General features: G+C 43.3%; 1 protein-coding gene and 1 long non-coding RNA gene across 4 annotated transcripts in view; one reads left to right on the top strand and one right to left on the bottom strand.

Annotated features, from left to right (window-relative positions):
• PDE4C (phosphodiesterase 4C) overlaps positions 1-20,113 on the bottom strand; it is a 1,152,428-nt gene that overhangs the window by 219,391 nt on the left and 912,924 nt on the right. The window lies entirely within an intron of this gene.
• LOC141149297 (uncharacterized) overlaps positions 1-20,113 on the top strand; it is a 56,728-nt gene that overhangs the window by 28,595 nt on the left and 8,020 nt on the right. The window contains exon 3 of the long non-coding RNA XR_012245604.1: positions 812-884. This is a non-coding gene — a long non-coding RNA (uncharacterized lncRNA). The remainder of the gene's footprint in view (positions 1-811; positions 885-20,113) is intronic.

Raw genomic sequence — 20,113 nt, 5'->3', positions numbered from 1 at the left:
GGGGACGGGACGCCACAACTCCTCTAATTCATGACCAGCTGTGGCATACAAAAAGCCAGAAATCTCATTCCAGCCCTTGACTGGAGTAAGATTTCTGGTGCGGTGCACATCACTCGTAAGATGCTCCAGATTCATGAATCAGGAGCGTCTGACTCCAGCATGTCACCTTATCAAGACCAGTGTGTACAACACCAATCATGATGAATTGGATGGACTGTTTCTACACAACAATGGCCTTTATCTAAAATGAAACCTAAAGGGGTTGTCCCCTTTCAGAAAACCCCTGTTCCTGTGTGCAGTTTGTTATAAAAAGCAAATTGTTCCTAACTCACCCTCCCCAGGTCCATCGATGAGTCTCTGTCACTGCTTCCAGTGTCTGGTATTGGTTGCAGCGCTGACATCACATCAATGGTGTGGCAGCCAATCAGATCTAAGCAGGGGCTGAACTGCTGAGCTCACTGATTGGATGCCACGTCATGACATCATTAGTGCTGCAGCCCAATATCACACAATGAGAGCAGCTGTGGAGACTCAGCGCTGACCTGGGGAGGGTGAGTATAGCACAGTTTGTCTGGGTTTTTTTTTTTATAACAAATTGCACCCGGGGTTTTTTTTTAAATGGGACAACTACTTTAGTCTATGTTTACATGCAGCATTTTTGCTGCTTTTTTTTTCTGCAGTTAAAACTACAATCTCCAGAAAAACACATTGGTAATTTAGCATAAAGATGTGAGTTTCTGATCTCCATTTTTTTATGTATTTTTTAATGTGTTTTATATGTGTTTTCTGATCCATCTTTTTTGTTGCTTAGTCTCCTTGATCTCAATGGGGGAAAAACTGCTAAAGAAGCAAAATCAATACATACAAGGGGAAAAATGAAAAGCGTGAGTAACACTTTGGAGATGTCATTCATTTTGCAACTACTGTAAAAAAAAAGTGTTGATTGTAAGAATTTATGCACCCACTAGAGGGAGCCACAGGTTATTTAATAAATGTATAGTAATGAGATATAATGTAACGTCCTAAATGACAAAATAAACAAATGTGTAAAACTCCTGGAGAAGGCAACAGCAGTAAGAAGCCAGAAGGGACAGGTTCAATCTTACTAACAGTAAGAACATCAGAAAGATTGCTGCTTGCTTTGAAAGGAAGGCATTGCACACGCTTTGTGGAAGGGCATTTGACTTGAGAAAATAATGTTTTTATAGTTATAACCTTGCGGAAATCATATGATGATGGTGAACTCTTCATTTTACTGCATGAGATATCAGGAAGTAGTGTCCTGCAGGAACTTCACAAAAACTCCCACAACAACAAGTCAATGTATCAGACTCATTTGTGACCTTAGAGGATAACGATGAAAGTACAATGTATGTGAAATTTCGCTGCTAGCAATTCATAAATGTTTATAACCAACCTCAAAGAAAAGAAATGCAGTTCAGGGTACCATTTACATAAGCCATTGTTGCCATGTGCACAGCCAGGTCCCCGCTTTTACTGGGGTGGACTTGGCTCCCCAAGACATATGTGCTGTAATGGGAAATACAGGGCTCACCATGCTGTACTAGAATCTGAATACATCAATGAGCCCGACCTCACATAATAACAATGAACATAGTGACTAATACTACCACCAGATACAATAATGAGGGGATAGCACCTCCATATGGACAGGACACCATGATTCCCATAGGCGGATATACCATTGGAGGTAAGGGGGCCACATCTACATCCAAAGCAGGTGGAATGGTGCACTATGATGAGTTGTTGGACAGCAAAGGGTCTATATATTGTCCTTTCAAAGGGCCCTCTTCTGTCTGTAGCCGCTCCTGATGACTCCCATACTGTAAGTGAATATTTCCACCATCAGTGATCATACAGTAGTCCTATACCACAAAGGCGGTCTGCAGAGCATCTCTCCATTGCAGACTGGACAAATTAATAAAGTATTAATCAGATCTATGTAGCAGAATAAACAATCACGTCCAGTAATTCACTGGTGACGCTGATTGGACCCATTCACTTGTCTTTTTATTCCTTAAAAGACCACTAATGACTTGTTCACATGCTATGTTTTTCAGGGGTAAAAAACAACACAATGTTTTACAGTACCAGCAAAGCAAGTGAGACTTCTGAAATCTCATGCACATGCTGCTTATTTTTTACTTACAGGTTTGAAACATCTCAACCTTTTTGCAAATCTGCAGCAAGTCAATTCTTTTCTCGTTCCTGCAGCATTTTCACCCATTCAAATGAATGGAGAAAAACAACATAAAAAAACGCATATATTTTCTGCAACACTGGTTTTCGGTGCAGAAAAATACGCCACAAATAAGTAGTGCTGCCCCCGCAAGTGACGACACTGGTCTCCTGCAGGCCGGGTATTGTGACACCGCTCTGTTGCCGGCTGGTTACTACTGAGCTGAGCCGACAACAGAGCGCCTGCTGTGATTGTGCACATCGCACAGTGCACAGCCAGCAGGGACTAGTCCAGCCCCTGAAACGAGCGGCACTGATGGCTGCAGCCTCTGCCCCCTGATGACACTTTATTTGAGTATCCCAGCATGCACTGAGATTCTAAAACAATGACATTTACTTCGACTTTGGGACCCATCACTTTAAAGTGTATAAAGAGCCGGCTGTTTTTTTTTTCCTTGCTGGCACACTGCTTCGGAGCCACATAGGTATGAATGAACTTGTATGGCAATGTGCCCACGTTGCAGAAATGCTGCATATTTTTTCCACTTCTCCCTGGCAGGAAAAACACATGTGGATTTTACATGTGTTTTTCCTGCCAGGTAGAAGCGTTTGTCAAGCGTTTTTGCATGCATTTCTGCATGCGGGTTATCAAGCGCTTTTCCAATCGATTTTAGCATCACTTGGAAAAAGTGCTTGACAACTTGGTCACACAATATAGATTCATGCAACCGGCATGGATTTATATAATGTGACCAAGTAATAGTTAAAAAAAAAAAAGAATAAAAATGGTGAAAAATAAAAAATAAAAATTATACTTACCTTCTGATGGTCCGCGGTCTCCTTCTCCAATGTGTCCGGTCTCCCCGGTGTCTCGCAGTGGTGTGAAGGACCTGCGATGATGTCATTGAGTCATGTGACTGGTCACGCGACCGCCGACATCAGCGGTCGCGTGACCTGTCACATGACTCAATGATGTCATGTCAGGTCCTCACACCACCGCGACCCATACAACACACCGGAGGCACCGCTGAGGAGGCCGGGGGACATCAGAAGGTAAGTATAATCTTTATTTTTTATTTTAAATTCTATTTTTTACAGGTACTATGGTACCCGGGTCTGGAGGAGAGTCTCCTCTTCTCTAGACCCAGGTACCATCCGCACATTGAATCGCTTCATATCCACGTGTGCACATGTAGTGATGTGGATATCAAGCGTTTCAATGCAAGTCAATGGCGGCAATTACGCTGCTTGTCCGCAAAATTAATGGACATGCTGCGTATTTTTCCGCAATGATAATCCGCAGCGGAAATTTCCGCAGCATGTGCACAGCACATGCGGATTATCATTGGGGACCATGGGGCACGTATTACCAAGTGTTTTTTAAACGTTTTCGCTGTGGAAATTCCGCGGCAAAAACGCTTGAAAAACGCATAGTGGGCATGCAGCCTATTTCTATGACCTACACAATTTATTATGTTTATTCTGTTTAGTTACATTAAATGTACTGACAGATTCCATTTAAGTCTGTAATAAAGACACACAGTGTATTTCTTTGTAGCAAATCTGCCGCTGATTTCACTGCAAGGTCATTGGTGAAATGAAAAATTAAAATGTGTTATAATTTGTTGCAGAATTACTTTGTGTGAATGCTACTGATGGTTACAGTTAGAGTTAATGCTCCTGGCATTGCTGAAGAGGAATATCAGTCCATTCCTCGTGAACAAAATCCTCCAGTTCACTAATACTTTTGAGCTATCAAGAAGAGATCATTGCACAAACAAGAATGATACAAAAGGTAGTAGAGGCATTGGATATGCCTACAGTAGAGATACAATTGAAAGCATAGTTCACAAATTCAGTAGTTAGAGGAACATTGGCTACACTACCTGGACATAGTAAAACGAGGAAACCATCACCAGCTGCCTCCAGATCCTGGAGGAGGCAGATGATCATGAACCCTCGAGTGACTGCAAAAGACCTGGAGCAAGATTTGGTGGCAGAAGGTAGTGAGGTTTTAGTTTTCACATAAAGGCGCATACTAAACACTAAAGGTCTCCATGCCTGAACTCCAAGACATAAACCTGTACTGATTGCTGAACAGCACAAGAAATGTTGACTCCCACATTTTCAAAAGTCACAGAAGTTTTCGCATTCTTTTTTGTGTAGCAATTAAATAAAACTGCAGCTTTTCAATGGTATGTGTGGAGGAGGAGGAATAAAACAAATGCTGAAAAGAACACCCTGCCTACAATAAAACATGGTGGTGGTTCAGTGAAGCTCTGGGGCTGCTTTGGTTCTTCCGGTACTGGAAACCTGCAGCGTGTAGAGGGCAAGATGATTTCAATCAATTATCAGGAAACCCTAGGCGAAAATGTCATATCATCTTTGAGGAAACTGAAGCTTGGGCATCATTGGATCTTTCAAATAGATGGGGATTCCAAGCATATCTCAAAGTCAACCCACATATGCTTTCAGAAGAATTGCTGGAGGATTTTGGAGTGAAATCACAGTTGCCTGACTTGAACGCCATAGAAAATCTGTTGTGGGATTTGAAGAAAGCAGTTACAGCACCTAAACCCAAGAATATTAGTGAACTGGAGGCCATTGCACATTTATTTATTTTACTCACTCATACAGCGCCATTAATTCCACAGCGCTTCACAGACAATATTGGCACTGTCCCCATCGGGGCTCACAATCTAAATTCCCTATCAGTAGGTCTTTGGAATGTGGGAGGAAACCAGAAAAAAACTCACACAAACACGGGGAGAACATACAAACTCGTTGCAGATGTTGTCTTTGGTGGGATTTGAACCCAGAACCCAAACACTGCAAGACTGCTGTGCTAACCACTGAGCCACAGTGTACATGAGAAATTGGCTAAGATTCCTTGAGAATCTGGCTGTGCTTCAAGTTTTCAGCCGGTTATAACAGCCAAAGGTACTAAGTACTAAAAACTGTTGTCATGAAGGGATAAAAAGTTCTGAGACTGTAGTAGTCATTAAAAGTGGCATTTTGTGTTTGGAGAAACCACTTGTTATATTAGTTCTATTGATTGGATTATTGCAAACAGCAGAAAGTTTGTACATTTTGATAGCAAACCTAATTTGCAATGGGGATTTAATAATTTTGGCTGCTACTGAAATTAACAAGGGTTAAGTAAAATACACTCTTCACTCTATATATACATATCAAAGATGAACAGAAGAACTGCACTGCAGAGTTCTAAGAAAAGAGGCTTCTATATTGCTATTTACTAAAACACAGGTCAGGACTAGAGCTGGCAGCTTCTCGTCAAAGAGCATTGTTTTGTATGATTTCCATGTACACGCACAATGCCACCAAGAATAATAGTATTTCTTCTGGCTTAAAACTTAAAAGTTGGTTAAAATAGATTGCTAATACACCTTTATTATTTATCACATTGCAAAATAATAAAAAATAGTAAGATTTTGTCAGAAGCCATCTTAAAGGGGTTTTCCCGTTCTGTTCTCTAGCTGCAGTTTGAAAAAAACAAACAAAAAAACAAAGTGTGCTTTACTTACCTTACCCAGGTACAGCGTTGAATCTCCGCCACAACTTCTAGTGTCTGTTGTTGTCTGCAGTGCTGACTTCATGTCCTCCGCACTGCAGCCAATCAGTGAGCTCAGCATCTTGTACCGTCAACTAGCTGAGCTCAGTTATTGGCTTACTGACGTGAGCGCTGCAGACAATAACAGACAGAGGGAGTAGTGGTGGAGACTTCGACTATAGAAGATAAAACAAGAAACTGATTAAAATGATTTAACAATTTAAAATTTCAAAATACTATGAGAATCCATAGACAATTATTAAACATATGAAGTTAGAAATGACCAGAAATGAGTAAAGTAATTTTATTTCTTTACTACATTCAATAGATTTTTCTACTATTCTGACTGTAATAGTGCAAACTGACTTAATGTGCATGGAATCAATAATCTGAGATCCATTAAGTACAAGGGCTACATTATTGTACTGACGCACGACAAACATGAGTGGATGTCATTTTACCAAACTCACTTGGAGTCCAACACATTCAAAGTTTTTTCACAACTAATGGGCAAAATGAGCTTACCCTTTGTTAATATTTTACATAAATGACAGCACAGATATGTTAAACTGACACCTAAGAAATGGTTGTGAAGCTGGTACCAGTATAGCTTTATTGACCAACTCGCATATATAACTGCTTGTACAAAACAAAGAGTAAAAGTACACCCTGAAAACTAAGAACATATCATCTTACCGGAATGCAGTGGAAGGAAACTGATGGCCTAGTGGTAAAGAAGGGAACCACAGCCAAAGGATGAGCACCGACACTCTAATATAGGCCCATAGTGGGTTATACTGGGAATGAATGGTGATGCAGCTATTCTCAATGGGATAGCGTTTATATTTAGCATGTAGGTTCCTGCACCAAGCACTGGAGAACGCTGATATAGATTAGAGAAGTCACCACCAAGAGCATTTCTAATGTATAAGAAAAGCAGCAACCTAAAGGAGACTGTTCACTTTAACCTAAAATTGTTCATTTCAACCATAAGTTTGTTGGGTGGAGTTTAAAGGTATAATTCTTTTTACTGACAGCTGACACACTGTTGGATACATTTAAATGGTAACTATCATTAGTTAATATTACAGTGAATGCCAAGTGCTGCTGATCAGGGAAGAGCCTGGTCCTAAGACCCCCACTGATCAATCAAAATACCACTCTGAAGTGTTCAGACTCTGCATGAGTTCACATACAGAGAAGTATATGGACTCAATAATAAGTCTATGGGTCTGTTGGTGTACTCGCGCAGTGGCAGTGCACTTCAGATCAGTCTTTTGACTGATCAGTGGACGAACTATCCTGCCATACAACCTTTCAGCAATTTTTCTCTGCCATCCACGCTCAGGGAGATTAGCTACAGTGCCATGGATTGTAAACTTTTTGATTATGTTGCTCACCGTCGACAAAGGAACATCAAGAGCTCAGGAGATGAACTTGTAACTTTGAGATTGTTGATATTTTTCAACAATTTTGGTTCTCAAGTTCTCAGACAGTTCTCTTCTCCACTTTCTGTTCTCCATGCTTAGGCCACGGCCCCACTATAAGTATTTGCTCAGTATTAGGTCAGTTTTTTCTCAGGAGTGGGAGCCAAAACCAGGTGAGGAACAATCAGAGAAAAGGTATAATAGAAACAAGTCACCAATTCTGCATTTATCACCCACTCCTGGTTTTGGCTCCCACTCCTGAGAAAAAATACTGACCGAATACTGACCAAATACTGATAGTGGGGCCGTGGCCTTAGTGTGGCAGACACCGACACACAATGCAAAGATTGAGTCAACTTACTTCTCCCCTTTTCATCTGGCTGCAGGTGTGATTTTCATATTGCTCACACTTGTTACTTGCCACAGGTGAGTTTGAATGAGCATCACATGCTTAAAACAAAGTTGTTTACTCACAATTTTGGAAAGATGCCAACAATTTTGTCCGCCTTATTTTTGGGGTTTTGTGTGAAATTATGTCCAACTTGCCATGTTACTCTGTCTCTTGTGTTGTTCCAATACACACAATGGAAATAAACCCGTGTATAACAGACCACGTGTAATTGCAATAATTTTCTTGGAGAAATACTTAATTTCCTGGAAAAATTTCAAAGGTGCCAACACTTTCGGTCATGATTGAATGTGTGTATGTGTGTGTGTATATGTATATATATATATTTATATACTCATATATATTTGTTTGTATATATATCTTTAGAAATTATAGTTGACCTTTAATTTTTTTTAAATAGTCCATAAATTATCCTTCCTTCAAAAAAAGTTGTTTTTTTCAGGTTTGTTTCAATACTCACCCACTTCTATCTAATGAGTATGTCCGCCTTAATGGAAAAGCATGAGATTAGTTCAGATGTTTCTGTCAAAATAAAAAATAAACCCAGAAATACCGATTGCAGATAAACTTGCTGCTAGATGTCAGAAGACGTATCACAATGATATATGGGTTGTTGCAACTAAATTCCATTTCAACTGTCTCTTTCCTTATAAAGATGCTTATAATGGATTTTGATAGGGGTGTTTTTGAGCTTTGTTTTATGGTCTCCAACAGATTGACTGTTTGAACAAAATAATGGGATGGAAATGAAAACGTCCAATGATTCTGCTGGGGAAAGTATATTTAGATACAGTCAGACTCTACCGGCCCTTCTCCCTGCGAGTGGCGGTTGTCTATCGCCCCCCAGGTCCCCCCCGTCAATTCCTGGATCACTTTGCTGCCTGGCTTACAAATTTTCTATCCTGCGACATCCCCACGATAATCATGGGAGACTTTAACATCCCAATTGGCGATCCTCTTTCCCCATCTGCCACGCATCTTTTATCATTAACCTCCTCCTTCGGCCTTTCACAGCTTGCTAATTCTCCTACACATGAGGACGGGAACACATTGGACCTGATCTTCTCCCGGCTTTGCTCAGTACATGACTTTACTAACTCTCCCCTTCCACTCTCTGACCATAATCTTCTTTCATTCTCTGTCAAGAACTGTGACTCTACTCAAGACACTCCCACCGTCCACACTTATAGAAATTTACGCGCCATTAACACCCAGAAATTTATAAAAAGGTTGCAATCATCATTGGCCCCAATCTCCTCCCTCTCATGTCCCGACTCTGCATTGAAGCATTATAACAAAATAATGCTATGCGCCCTGGATGAAGCCGCACCTCCTACACAAAGAACAATTCGGCATAGACGGCGACAACCCTGGCACACGCCTCAAACACGTCTTCTCCAGAGGTACTCCAGGTGCGCTGAACGACTGTGGAGAAAATCAAATCTGCCCGAAGATTTCCTCCACTATAAATTTATGCTGAAAACATATAACTCTGCCCTTCACCTCTCCAAACAAACCTACTTTAACAACCTCATCATCTCACTTTCCAATAATCCTAAACGACTCTTTGACACGTTTCATTCTCTCCTCAATCAAACAGCACAGGCCCCGACCACCGACCTCAGCGCTGACGATCTGGCTAACTATTTCAAAGAAAAAATTGACCATATCCGACAGGAAATTTTCTCCCAATCCCCAAATGTTATGCATGCTCCCCCCCGCCACATTGTATCTTGCTCATTTTCTGACTTCGAACCAGTCACGGAAGATGAAGTGATCAGGCTCCTTGCATCTTCTCGCCCTACCACCTGCACCAGCGACCCTATTCCCTCACATCTCCTTCAGTCCCTTGCTCCAGCTGTCACCTCTCACCTAACTAAAATTTTCAACCTTTCCCTCTCATCTGGTATCTTTCCCTCTTCTTTTAAACACGCCAGCATACAACCATTACTTAAAAAACCATCCCTCGACCAGAACTGCACGGCCAACTACAGACCTGTTTCCAATCTTCCCTTTATCTCTAAACTCCTGGAACGCCTGGTCCACTCCCGTCTAATCCGCTATCTCTCAGACAATTCTCTTCTTGACCCTTTACAATCTGGTTTCCGCTCTTTACATTCTACTGAAACTGCCCTCACTAAAGTCTCTAATGATCTACTAACAGCTAAATCTAATGGTCATTACTCCCTGCTGATTCTCCTGGATCTCTCTGCAGCATTCGACACTGTGGATCACCAGCTCCTCCTCACTATGCTCCGCACTATTGGCCTCAAGGACACGGTTCTCTCCTGGTTCTCCTCTTATCTCTCTGACCGCTCCTTCTCTGTGTCTTTTGCCGGCTCCTCCTCCCTACTTCCTCTTACTGTCGGGGTTCCTCAAGGATCAGTCCTAGGCCCCCTTCTTTTCTCCTTATACACCGCTCCTATTGGACAAACAATCAGTAGATTCGGTTTTCAGTACCATCTCTATGCTGATGACACCCAATTATACACCTCTGCTCCGGACATCACCCCTGCATTACTACAAAAGACCAGTGATTGTCTTTCTGCTGTGTCTAACATTATGTCCTCCCTCTACCTAAAACTGAATCTGTCAAAAACTGAACTACTCGTCTTTCCTCCCTCCACTAACCTACCTGTGCCCGATATTGCCATCTCCGTTTGTGGCTCAACCATTACTCCCCAGCTACAAGCCCGCTGTCTTGGGGTCATTTTTGATTCAGATCTTTCTTTCACTCCTCACATAAAATCACTCGCTCGTTCATGTCATCTACACCTCAAAAACATCTCAAGAATCAGGACTTTTCTCACCTTTGACTCGGCAAAAACTCTTACTGTCGCTCTTATTCATTCTCGTCTTGACTATTGCAACGCTCTACTAATCGGTCTCCCTCTTACTAAACTCTCCCCTCTCCAATCCGTCCTGAACGCAGCAGCCAGGATCATATTCCTCGCCAACCGCTACTCAGATGCCTCTTCCCTGTGCCAGTCATTGCATTGGTTGCCCATCCAATATAGAGTTCGTTTTAAACTTATCACGCTTACCCACAAAGCGCTCCATGCTTCAGTACCCCCCTACATCTCCTCCCTTGTCTCAGTCTACCACCCTACACGTGCCCTCCGTTCTGCAAATGACTTGAAACTAAAATCCTCCATAATCCGAACTTCCCACTCCCGTCTCCAAGATTTCTCGCGTGCTGCGCCAATTCTCTGGAATGCACTACCCAGGACAGTTCGATTAATTCCCAATACCCACAGTTTCAAGCGAACCCTAAAAACACATTTCTTTAGACTGGCGTATCACCTAAACACACTCTGTCCATCCCAGCTTTCCCCCATATTAAAATCTTCTTCAACTTCGGGTTCAAACCAACCATGCACATAAAAGCCTCTGTCAGGGCTGCACACATACTGGCTGGCGACCAGTCCATGTATTATTATTTATCCTATTCAGTATATCAAGGCTGCATTATACAATATATGTACTTTTTACCTTTTGTCTCCCCCACTTCCTCATAGACTGTAAGCTTGCGAGCAGGGCCCTCACTCCTTTCGATATGAGATATGCTTATTCTGTATTGTCTGTATATGTCCCCCCTAAAATTTGTAAAGTGCTGCGGAATATGTTGGCGCTATAAAAATAAACTATTATTATTATTATTATTATTGTGACAACATTTAGTAGATCTCATAGAATTGTCAAGAACCTTTTAAAAAAGTATTGGCTTATTTTGGGGAATGATCTGGTCCTGTAGGTTGATATACCCAAGAAAAACCTTATTGCCCCTACTAGGGTTAATGGTAGGTTTAAACCTTCTAATAATCTCTCAACTAATCCTAAATGCAGAGGCATGTTCAGGTGTGGAAACAATAAGTGTCTATGCTGCACAATGTTGAGGCATGGATGTAGCGACTTTCAATCAAGGGTGACTGGAGAAACGTTTGAGGTTTACCAACATCTGACCTGTGGTACGTCATTCGCTGTTTACCTGTTGGAATGTTGGTGCCGTCTCCAATATGTGGGACGCACCACACAGCAGAATGAATGGCCACAGGCACAACATCAAAAATGGAGTAACCAATCGTAGCCTGTCGAGGCATTTCCTAATGTATAACCAAAAATCCCTGATAATTTACATTTGACTATTCTTGAATATATACTCGAGACCAGTCCAGATCGCATACAGAGGCTGAATAACAGAGAATCCTTCTGGATATATAGGTTGGCTACTTTGCTTCCAGAGGGTTTGAATATTAGTATTGAGCACACCCATTGATTGAACATCATATAACTTAGCTGGGTGAGGTTCTGTGTGCCCCTAGTAACCCGATGTTTACCATGGTTACCAGCCTGCTCCTGCTTCAGCAGGCTGGTAACCAGGAGCAGGACATCGTGGAAAGATTCTTTCCACGATGTCGCTGCTCCCCTGATCGTTGGTGAGCCTGCCTGTTTGACAGCTCACCAGCGACCACATAGCGATGCAGCAACGATCCCTGACAGGTCGTATCGTTGTCGGGATCGCTGCAGCGTCGCTAAGTGTGACGGGGCCTTTAAATGGGATATTTATGGTGAAGGAAAACAGTACACCTCTCTGAACAGTGTCTGGAAGGCTGTGGTTGGTGCTGCCCAAAAAGTTGATCGTCAACAGATTAAGAAAATGAAAGACTCCATGGATATAAGACGTACGACTGTTAGTGAAAAGAATGGGGGTTATATTGGTCACTGATATTTTTGTGAAATGTCAGAAATGTATTTTTTTTACATTTTGAGTTGTTTTGTTTATTATTCTCACTGTAACAGATAAAATAAACAATTGAGGTGGAAAAATTTTCATTTTTCATTTAGCTGTATTATAATTCTGAACACTAATAGTTGCCCAATAATTCTGCACACATAGATATTCTCCTAAGGAAGACAAAACCTCACTTTTACTTTCTTAAATATTCAGGTTTCAGGTTTATTAACCTTTTGGATTGATCGACAGCACTGTTGTTGAAAAATAAAATTAATCATCAAAAACACAAATTGCCTAATAATTCTGCACACAGTGTAATGTGGTTGATGGGGGCTTTAAAGTGCAGGTGTCCCCACAGTAATGCATCAAACTTCTGGCTTTGCAGTTAAAACACAGTTCAAGTAAGTATGCAGAAGCAGAAGTGAGGTCAAATAGCAGAACTTTATAGTAAAATGACCACATAAAACCACAACGGTAGAGCAGCAAACTCATAACAGAACCCACAAGTGTGACACAAATACAACAGTCCCATATTACTGCCAGCCTCACTGTATTGCCCATCAGTTGGGCTGACATAGAAATGCCCACATTAAGATGCACATGGCATTATCAGACAGAGCTATTTTGTAGTCTCTTGCAATATATTCCCATAACCCAGAAAGCAGAGACCACCTAAGGAGAATGAGCAGAACATAAAATTAGCGATGTATTTACTAAGTCAAATAAACATTGGAATCATAACGTTTACAATAAATATACTAAGTAGAAAATGGATTTGAATACAACATGAGAGGTTTAAAGAATGGGACCTTAAAGGGGGTCATGACTGCAGGCATGACTCCCAACACAATGCCACTTGCTGGACACAGAAGGCTCACGTACTAGGATGCCGGCCTGTCTCCTTCCTACCTCATCTAGGTGAATAGAGCAGTCTTTTATCTGCATAGAACAATGAACTGCCTTTGTGTAAGAAGGTGCCTTTAATTAAAGGGTATTGCATGTTTCGAATTGTATGTAAGTACTGTATCCTGCTGAATCTTGGCAACAAAATCTTACAATTTTTGGCTGATAAACAGCTATGCGCTCTGCTACTTCAGATTGTGGAGGGCTGCACAGGTTTGGACAGCTTTCTTTAAGAGAATGTGTGCGAAACTCGTGACTTAGTGCAATAGGGAAGTCATATATTACTCTGAATTAAACAAAAAACGATATTTATTCTTCTCTGGTGCTCCAGAATTCAGATGTGATTATTGATGTGTCTAAAGAAGGTCCCAGAATTTACTTCCATTGTGTACTTACTGAACATATAATTATCTTATCAAATCACTGTCAATCAGTGTTCAGTTGGTCACACACATTCCTTTTGCCATCAGATATTCTTCAAATACACATACAAGCTGGGCTCAACCGAGTGTGCATGTGCTCTGCATGAGAAGCGGGAAGAAAGGCCTATGTCCTTTGTAAACAAAAAAAGTGGGCATGTTAAAATCCAGCAGCCCAATCCTTCTCTCCCCCAACATCTGTCGTTAGAGAGTTCAGAAGTCCCCATAGATATTAAAGACATTGTCTGTATTCAAGAAAAAATGCAAGAAAATAAATGTAATAAGATACTTAAAGAAGCATTACTTATCTATTAAAGAGGTTATCCACTACAATAAATAATCCTGGGGCAGAGCCAGTTCTGTACAGTATATTTTCTATGAAGCACTCCAGGGGTAATATCTGACTGCAATCGTGCAGCCATGTTCTGGGGCAGCATGAATCGCCGGTAAGGTTCCCTCTAATGATGTTGTCCACTACAATAAATAATGCCCCCATCGATTTAAACAGTAGAAAGAAGTGTTTTTTGTAAATACCTTCCATTGTCATTTTTGCCTGTGAGCAGCGCTATTGCTGACCGCTCATGTCACGTCAAGTTCTGGCTGCAGCCAGGCGTGACCTAGTGACGCACTCCCCCTGATTCACACTCGCCCATGATTGATGGGATGTGGGCAGGGTTTCACCGCACGTCACAGCCCAGCTTTACCGCTCTTTAGCATTCATTGGCCACAAGCGAGCGCTGGACGCTGGGCTGTGACGTGCGGTGAAAAGCATCAATCGGGGGGAGCGCGCCATGCCCGGCTGCAGCATGTTTGTCAGGCAATCCCTACATGTGTCACAGCTGTGTAACAGCCGCGACACATGCACCACGGCGGATGAAACTGAAATGCCGAGCACGCCAAAACTACTTGGCGAGTACCGAGCGTGTTCGTTTAAAAGATTAAACGAGCACGCTCGCTCATCACTACTTAAAATTTTTTATTGCAGTATATTATTAAAAAAACAATCTTTATATACAGTTGAAGTCACAGCTTTACATATGTGGCGCCCCTGCGGGTCCAGTTGTCACAGAGGTACTGCATCTCACCCAGAGGTGTGGTACCCCACTCTCAGGTAAGGACTACTACCCGGGACCCACATCCAATACACTCCACTTCAGTAGGGAAGGGCGAGATTGCTCCTAAGGGAGAGCACAGTCCCTGGTCCCTAGCTGGAGGGTGGAACTAGGTAGAGGAGGTGCGTGGAGGAAGAAGATAAGGGGAGCACCGAGGGTAGCAGTATAAAAGAGGGTAGAAGGTTCTGGAAGAGTTCAGAGAGTCAGAGGGAGAGCTGGGAGCAGGAGCTCAGGAGGAGTGGAGAAAGGAGCAGGGCCCAGTGAGAGAGGCTCAGGAGAAGGAAAGAAAGAAGAGAGGAGCAGTGAGGAGGGCTCAAGGAAGACAGAAGGGATCCCAGGGGCAGGGCGAGTGCAGAGGCCACCCGTGCGCCCGAATTCATGCTGACGTGGAGGGATCAGGCAGCAGAAGGGGACCGACCCCAAAACTAGTGGAGAACAACCAGGCTCAGCTAGCCAACCGGAGGCTGCAGCATTTTCAAGGTGTTGCAGCCAAAATCCACAATTACATCGCCGAAAAGGTGGCCACATAGGGTCCAGGGGACAGAGCACGTCGCCCAACAAGGCCCGAGGCCACTGGCTTGGGACATTGATTGTGAGGGCGGGAGGGTGAGAGCCAGCGCAGTGAGACGACCGGGAAAGGTACATAGAACGTGGTCCCGTGTAAGTGCTCCTGAGATACCTGAGGGTTTGCTGGATCCCTACCCCGGAGGACACAGGACGACGTGGGCGGTTACACACCGGTAACTGTAACCTGGAGTCTTGAACAACTGTGAGTAAAACCTGAAGACTGCACCCCACTGTGTCCTTGAATAATTGCTGCGCCATCACCAGCCCTGCACTACACAGCACCAGCAACAACTACCTCATACAAATTATCATTTCCTGCCCTGGAGCTAAGCTCTGCCTGTGGAGAGCAGAAGAGCAGAACCAACTCTGCTGCGTCACCATCAGCTCCAGAGGATCTGCACCGCAGCGGCGGCCCCATATAGCCTCATATCACAGGTGGCGTCACGAACATTATCTCTAAAAACTTTATTCCCCTTTTACTTTCCCCTTTAATTGACCGCCCTGGGTCACGGACCGGATCACTGCCACCGTGACATCCCCCAGCATCGACCGGCCCGGCTACCGAGTACCCCACGGCCCAGGGGGCGCATCACATACCCTTAAGTTGAGATAATTAAAACTGATATTTATCCCCTCCACAGATTCCAGGTCAATAAACTTTAGTTTTAGCAAATTGCTTAATATGTCTACTTTGTTAACGTTTCTGGGGAAAAATTGCTTGTGTCATGTACAAGCAGATAATCAAAATTCAAGTGGGTCAGAAGTTTACACATGGGGGTTATTGTTGAATAATGGTATTGTGGCGCCCCTGAGGGTTCGGCCGCCACAGGAATGCTGCACTTCTTTATTGGAGTGTGGTGTTCCTCCTCTGAGGTAAGTCCGGTGCGATGGTAGTTACCTAGCTTGTTGCATCCAACACCACATTCCACCAGAGGGAGCTAGTATGCACTAGGTGCTGCTCCCCTGGTTACAGGGAGACTGGGGAACACAAAGTGGTAGGAACCAGTTAGTGGGTGTGGGTGGAGGAACAGTTAGATAGTTACACTTCTAATTTCATATTTAATAGTATGCCATCTTTGATCTTGGTCTTCGTTGGTCTTTCTGCTGGTTCAAACCTGGTCCTGTGTGGACCTGTCCTGTCAAGTGGTTGTACTGTGCTGTCATGAACTGTGTGTAATGTGACTTCCCTCCGGGAGCGCAGATCCTGTGTGGGCCTGCTCCGGTATGGGACACAGCCCTCTTACCCCGATCTATGGGACGAGAGGAAGGTTGCAGACAAGGAATGTCTCAACCCGGCCAAGGACCAGGATCAAGAAGGCCCAGGAGCTTTAGAGTGTGGCTCCCTAGCAAATGGGTCCCGGGGAGGATGCAGACGGAGCGGAGCACGCCACCTGTCCTCGCCTACCTGATCTATTCAGAGGGATTCCGGCTGCAAGAGGGGTACCGGACCCCGACACCTGACCTCGCACTCTATGTCCAGGACGGGAAAGCCCGGTTAGGCCCTGAGGATCCCGCCGGGCTTGGGATGGAGAGGAATTGCCACCCGACCCCTACACCTGAGAGGAGCTCAGAGGGAGACTCGGCCTACCCACACACGCACAGACGGGAAAGGGTAAAGTCTGTAGTGCAGGAACACTCTGGTGTAGGGACGCTACCAAACACTGGACTTCCTCGGAGGTAGTCGGACCCCCGTCCCTGGTGGCCGCAGGACTCCGCGAGGAGCAGGGAGAAGCCTTGCGCTGCTTATGAGAACTGTGAGTAAAGCCTTGGAAATCCATCCCTATGGCCTCCGGACTGTTCATTACGCGCCATACCACGCGACGCGGTGCCCGCACTCCCCGCGCTACTACTACTACCCCCTTCATCCTGCCTTGCCTGCCCTGAGGCCGCGCTCCGCCTGTGGGGAGCAGCGAGAACTTTAGCCGCCATGACATCCGGCCTCAGCGGACTGTAGCGGCGCTGGTGGCGCATCACCAGACACCCCAGGTGGCGTAGTCGACAATTACCACTCAACCCGGAAAGCCCTAACATCATTTTCAATGTGACGGCCCTGGGCACGGAACGGGTCAAGGCCACGACTGCATCCCCCTTCTCAACATCTGACCCGGCTCCGAGTACCCCATCTTCCCAGGGCAGGGCTTGAGAGGTGTCACAGTATCAGGTTCTAAGGAGTCAAATCTTGGAATGTTATAAGTCGGTCTAATAAGATGTGTTTTTAGGGTACACTTAAAGAGAATCTGTCAGCAGCATGATGTAGAGACAGAGACCCTGATTTCAGTGATGTATCACTTAGTTTACTGGGTGCAGCACTTGTGATAGAGTCACAGTTTTCTCTGCTGCAGATCTAGCAGTGCTCTGAATGCTTAGCTCTGTATAACCCCGCCCACACCACTGATTGGCAGCTTTCTGTATACACTATATATTGTTAGAAAGCTGCTAATCAGTGCTGGGGGTGTGGTTGGACCAGGAAGCATGAGGTCAGTTGTCCTGTAGTAATAATCTCCTGTTCTTAAAACACTAATTTTATTGAAACAGCAACTCACTGCCTAGTAAATGACCCACCGCTGGAATCAGCATCTCTTCCCCTACACCATGGTACTCTCATATTAAATCGCAAAAATCTCATGACAGATTCCCTTTAAATGGAACATGCTATCCATTTCCTGGTGCCCCTCTGTCTGTCATCCATCTGGTGCTGCTGTCACCACTGACATTGGTATCTACAATGGTGATTAAAAGTTTTGAACCTTTCAAAATTGTACATATTTCTACATAAATTTAACCTAAAACTGCATCAAATTGTCACGCAAGTCCTAAAAGTAGATAAAGAGAACATTGTAAACCATAGATAAAATGATATAAGTTTGGTATTGTGCTAATCGTACTGAATAATGGTAGTATGTCAATTACACTACATGATCAACAGCATAAATAATCTCTGTAACATCTATATGTTCACTTTTTAATATCGGCTGTGCATTAATTTATCGAAGAAACATTTGGGGTCACAATGATCACTATACCCCTTTATAAAAGCCTTGAGGAGTGTAGTTTCCAAAATGAGGTTACTTCTGGGAAGTTTCTATTGTACTAATATCTCAGGGGCTCAGCAAGTGATATATGGCAACAGATAACTATTTCAGCTACATTTATGCTGTAAAAACCAAATAGTGCTAGTCCCTGAGTCCTGCCGCGTGCCCAAACAGGAGTGTACAGCCACGTGCAGGGTATTTCAGCGCTGAAGAAAAATTGCTTAATAAATGATATTGTACTTTATTCTTGTTATCTCTTGTAAAAAATCAAACATTTTGAGCTGAATCTACATAATATTGTAACAAATGTCATTTTTTTCATTTTCACAGCCCAATGGTAAAGAAATCTTTGAAACACCTCTGTATGAGTATTGAATTCCTTGGCGAGTTACCAACAAAATTTGAGCTTGAAATGCCGCTCCATCCCATCTGAGCCCTGCCTGGTGCTCAAATAGTAGTGTCCGACCACATATAGGGTATTACCACATAGGAGAAAATATATGAAACACTTGTGGGATCAAAGTGCTCACTTCACCCCTACATGAATTCCTTAAAGGGATTTTCCCACAAACAAAAGTTCATTTTAATAATTGTCTGTGTCTGATCGTGAATGGATCATACCACATCTCCTGGGCAGGGGAGGAAGCAAAAGACAATACAGACATTACAGCTGGGGGTCACAGAGGATTCATTTTGTGAGGTAAAACATTTCACTGCCTGTTTTTAACCCCTTTCTGATGTCGTAGTGACCTGGGCTGATTGAACCAGGCACGTACTATTACGCGTACTGCGATCGCGCCCGCACACATGCTGTGTGGGTGCGATTGCCGCCGGGTGTCAGCTAATTCTCACAGCTGACACCCAGTGTTATGTGCCATAAGCGGTCGCGCACCGCTCCCAGCACATTAACCCCCGAAATGCTGCAATTGAAGTCAATCGCAGCATTCGGGGAGCAAGCTGAGGTAAGCGCGACCTACTTACCTCCTCTCCGGCGTCCCGCGCTTTCTGTGTCGGGTCCCGGTAGTTGTCATGCTGACATGATGTCGTCATGACGACATCTGGGTCACCAGGCATCAGAAAGTTACTTTGATTACTCGCAGTGCGCGATCAAAGTAACTTCTGCCTGCGCAGCGCTGACACGCAGAATAGCATAGAGATGCTGCTGCATTTCTATGCTATGCAAGTGATCAGCCTGCAAAAAATGAAAGTCCCATAGTGGGACAAAGTGTAAAAGTAAAACAAAAAGTTGTAAAAATATTTTAAAAACATGAAAACAATAATAAAAAAATAATAAAAATCTACTGTACCCATAAATAAATATTATGAAAAAAAAACCAAACCAATAAAAGTACACATATTTGGTATGGCCTCATCCGGAACGACCTAACCTATAAAACTGTCCCACTAGTTAACCCCTTTAGTGAATACCGTAAAAAAAATAAAAAACGTAGCAAAAAACTACGCTTCATCATCATACTGCTAAACAAAAAATTTAATTAAACGCGATCAAAAAGACAAATGTAAATAAAAATGGTACCACTGAAAATGTCATCTTGTCCCGTAAAAAACAAGCCACCACACAGCTCCATCAGCCAAAAAATAAAAAAGTTATAGGTCTCAGAATAAAGCGATACAAAAAAAATATTTTTTCTAAAAAATAGTTTTTATTGTGTAAAAGCACCAAAACATAAAAAAACTATATAAATGTGGTACCGCTGTAAATGTACTGACCCGAATAA

Source organism: Phyllobates terribilis, unplaced genomic scaffold (assembly GCF_046119375.1).
Source record: "Phyllobates terribilis strain yellow unplaced genomic scaffold, ASM4611937v1 Scaffold_1__5_contigs__length_1240528914, whole genome shotgun sequence".
In the NCBI taxonomy this organism is placed as follows: domain Eukaryota; kingdom Metazoa; phylum Chordata; class Amphibia; order Anura; family Dendrobatidae; genus Phyllobates; species Phyllobates terribilis.
The sequence above is the reverse complement of the archived record's forward strand: the minus strand, read 5'-3'. Positions and strand labels throughout refer to the sequence as shown.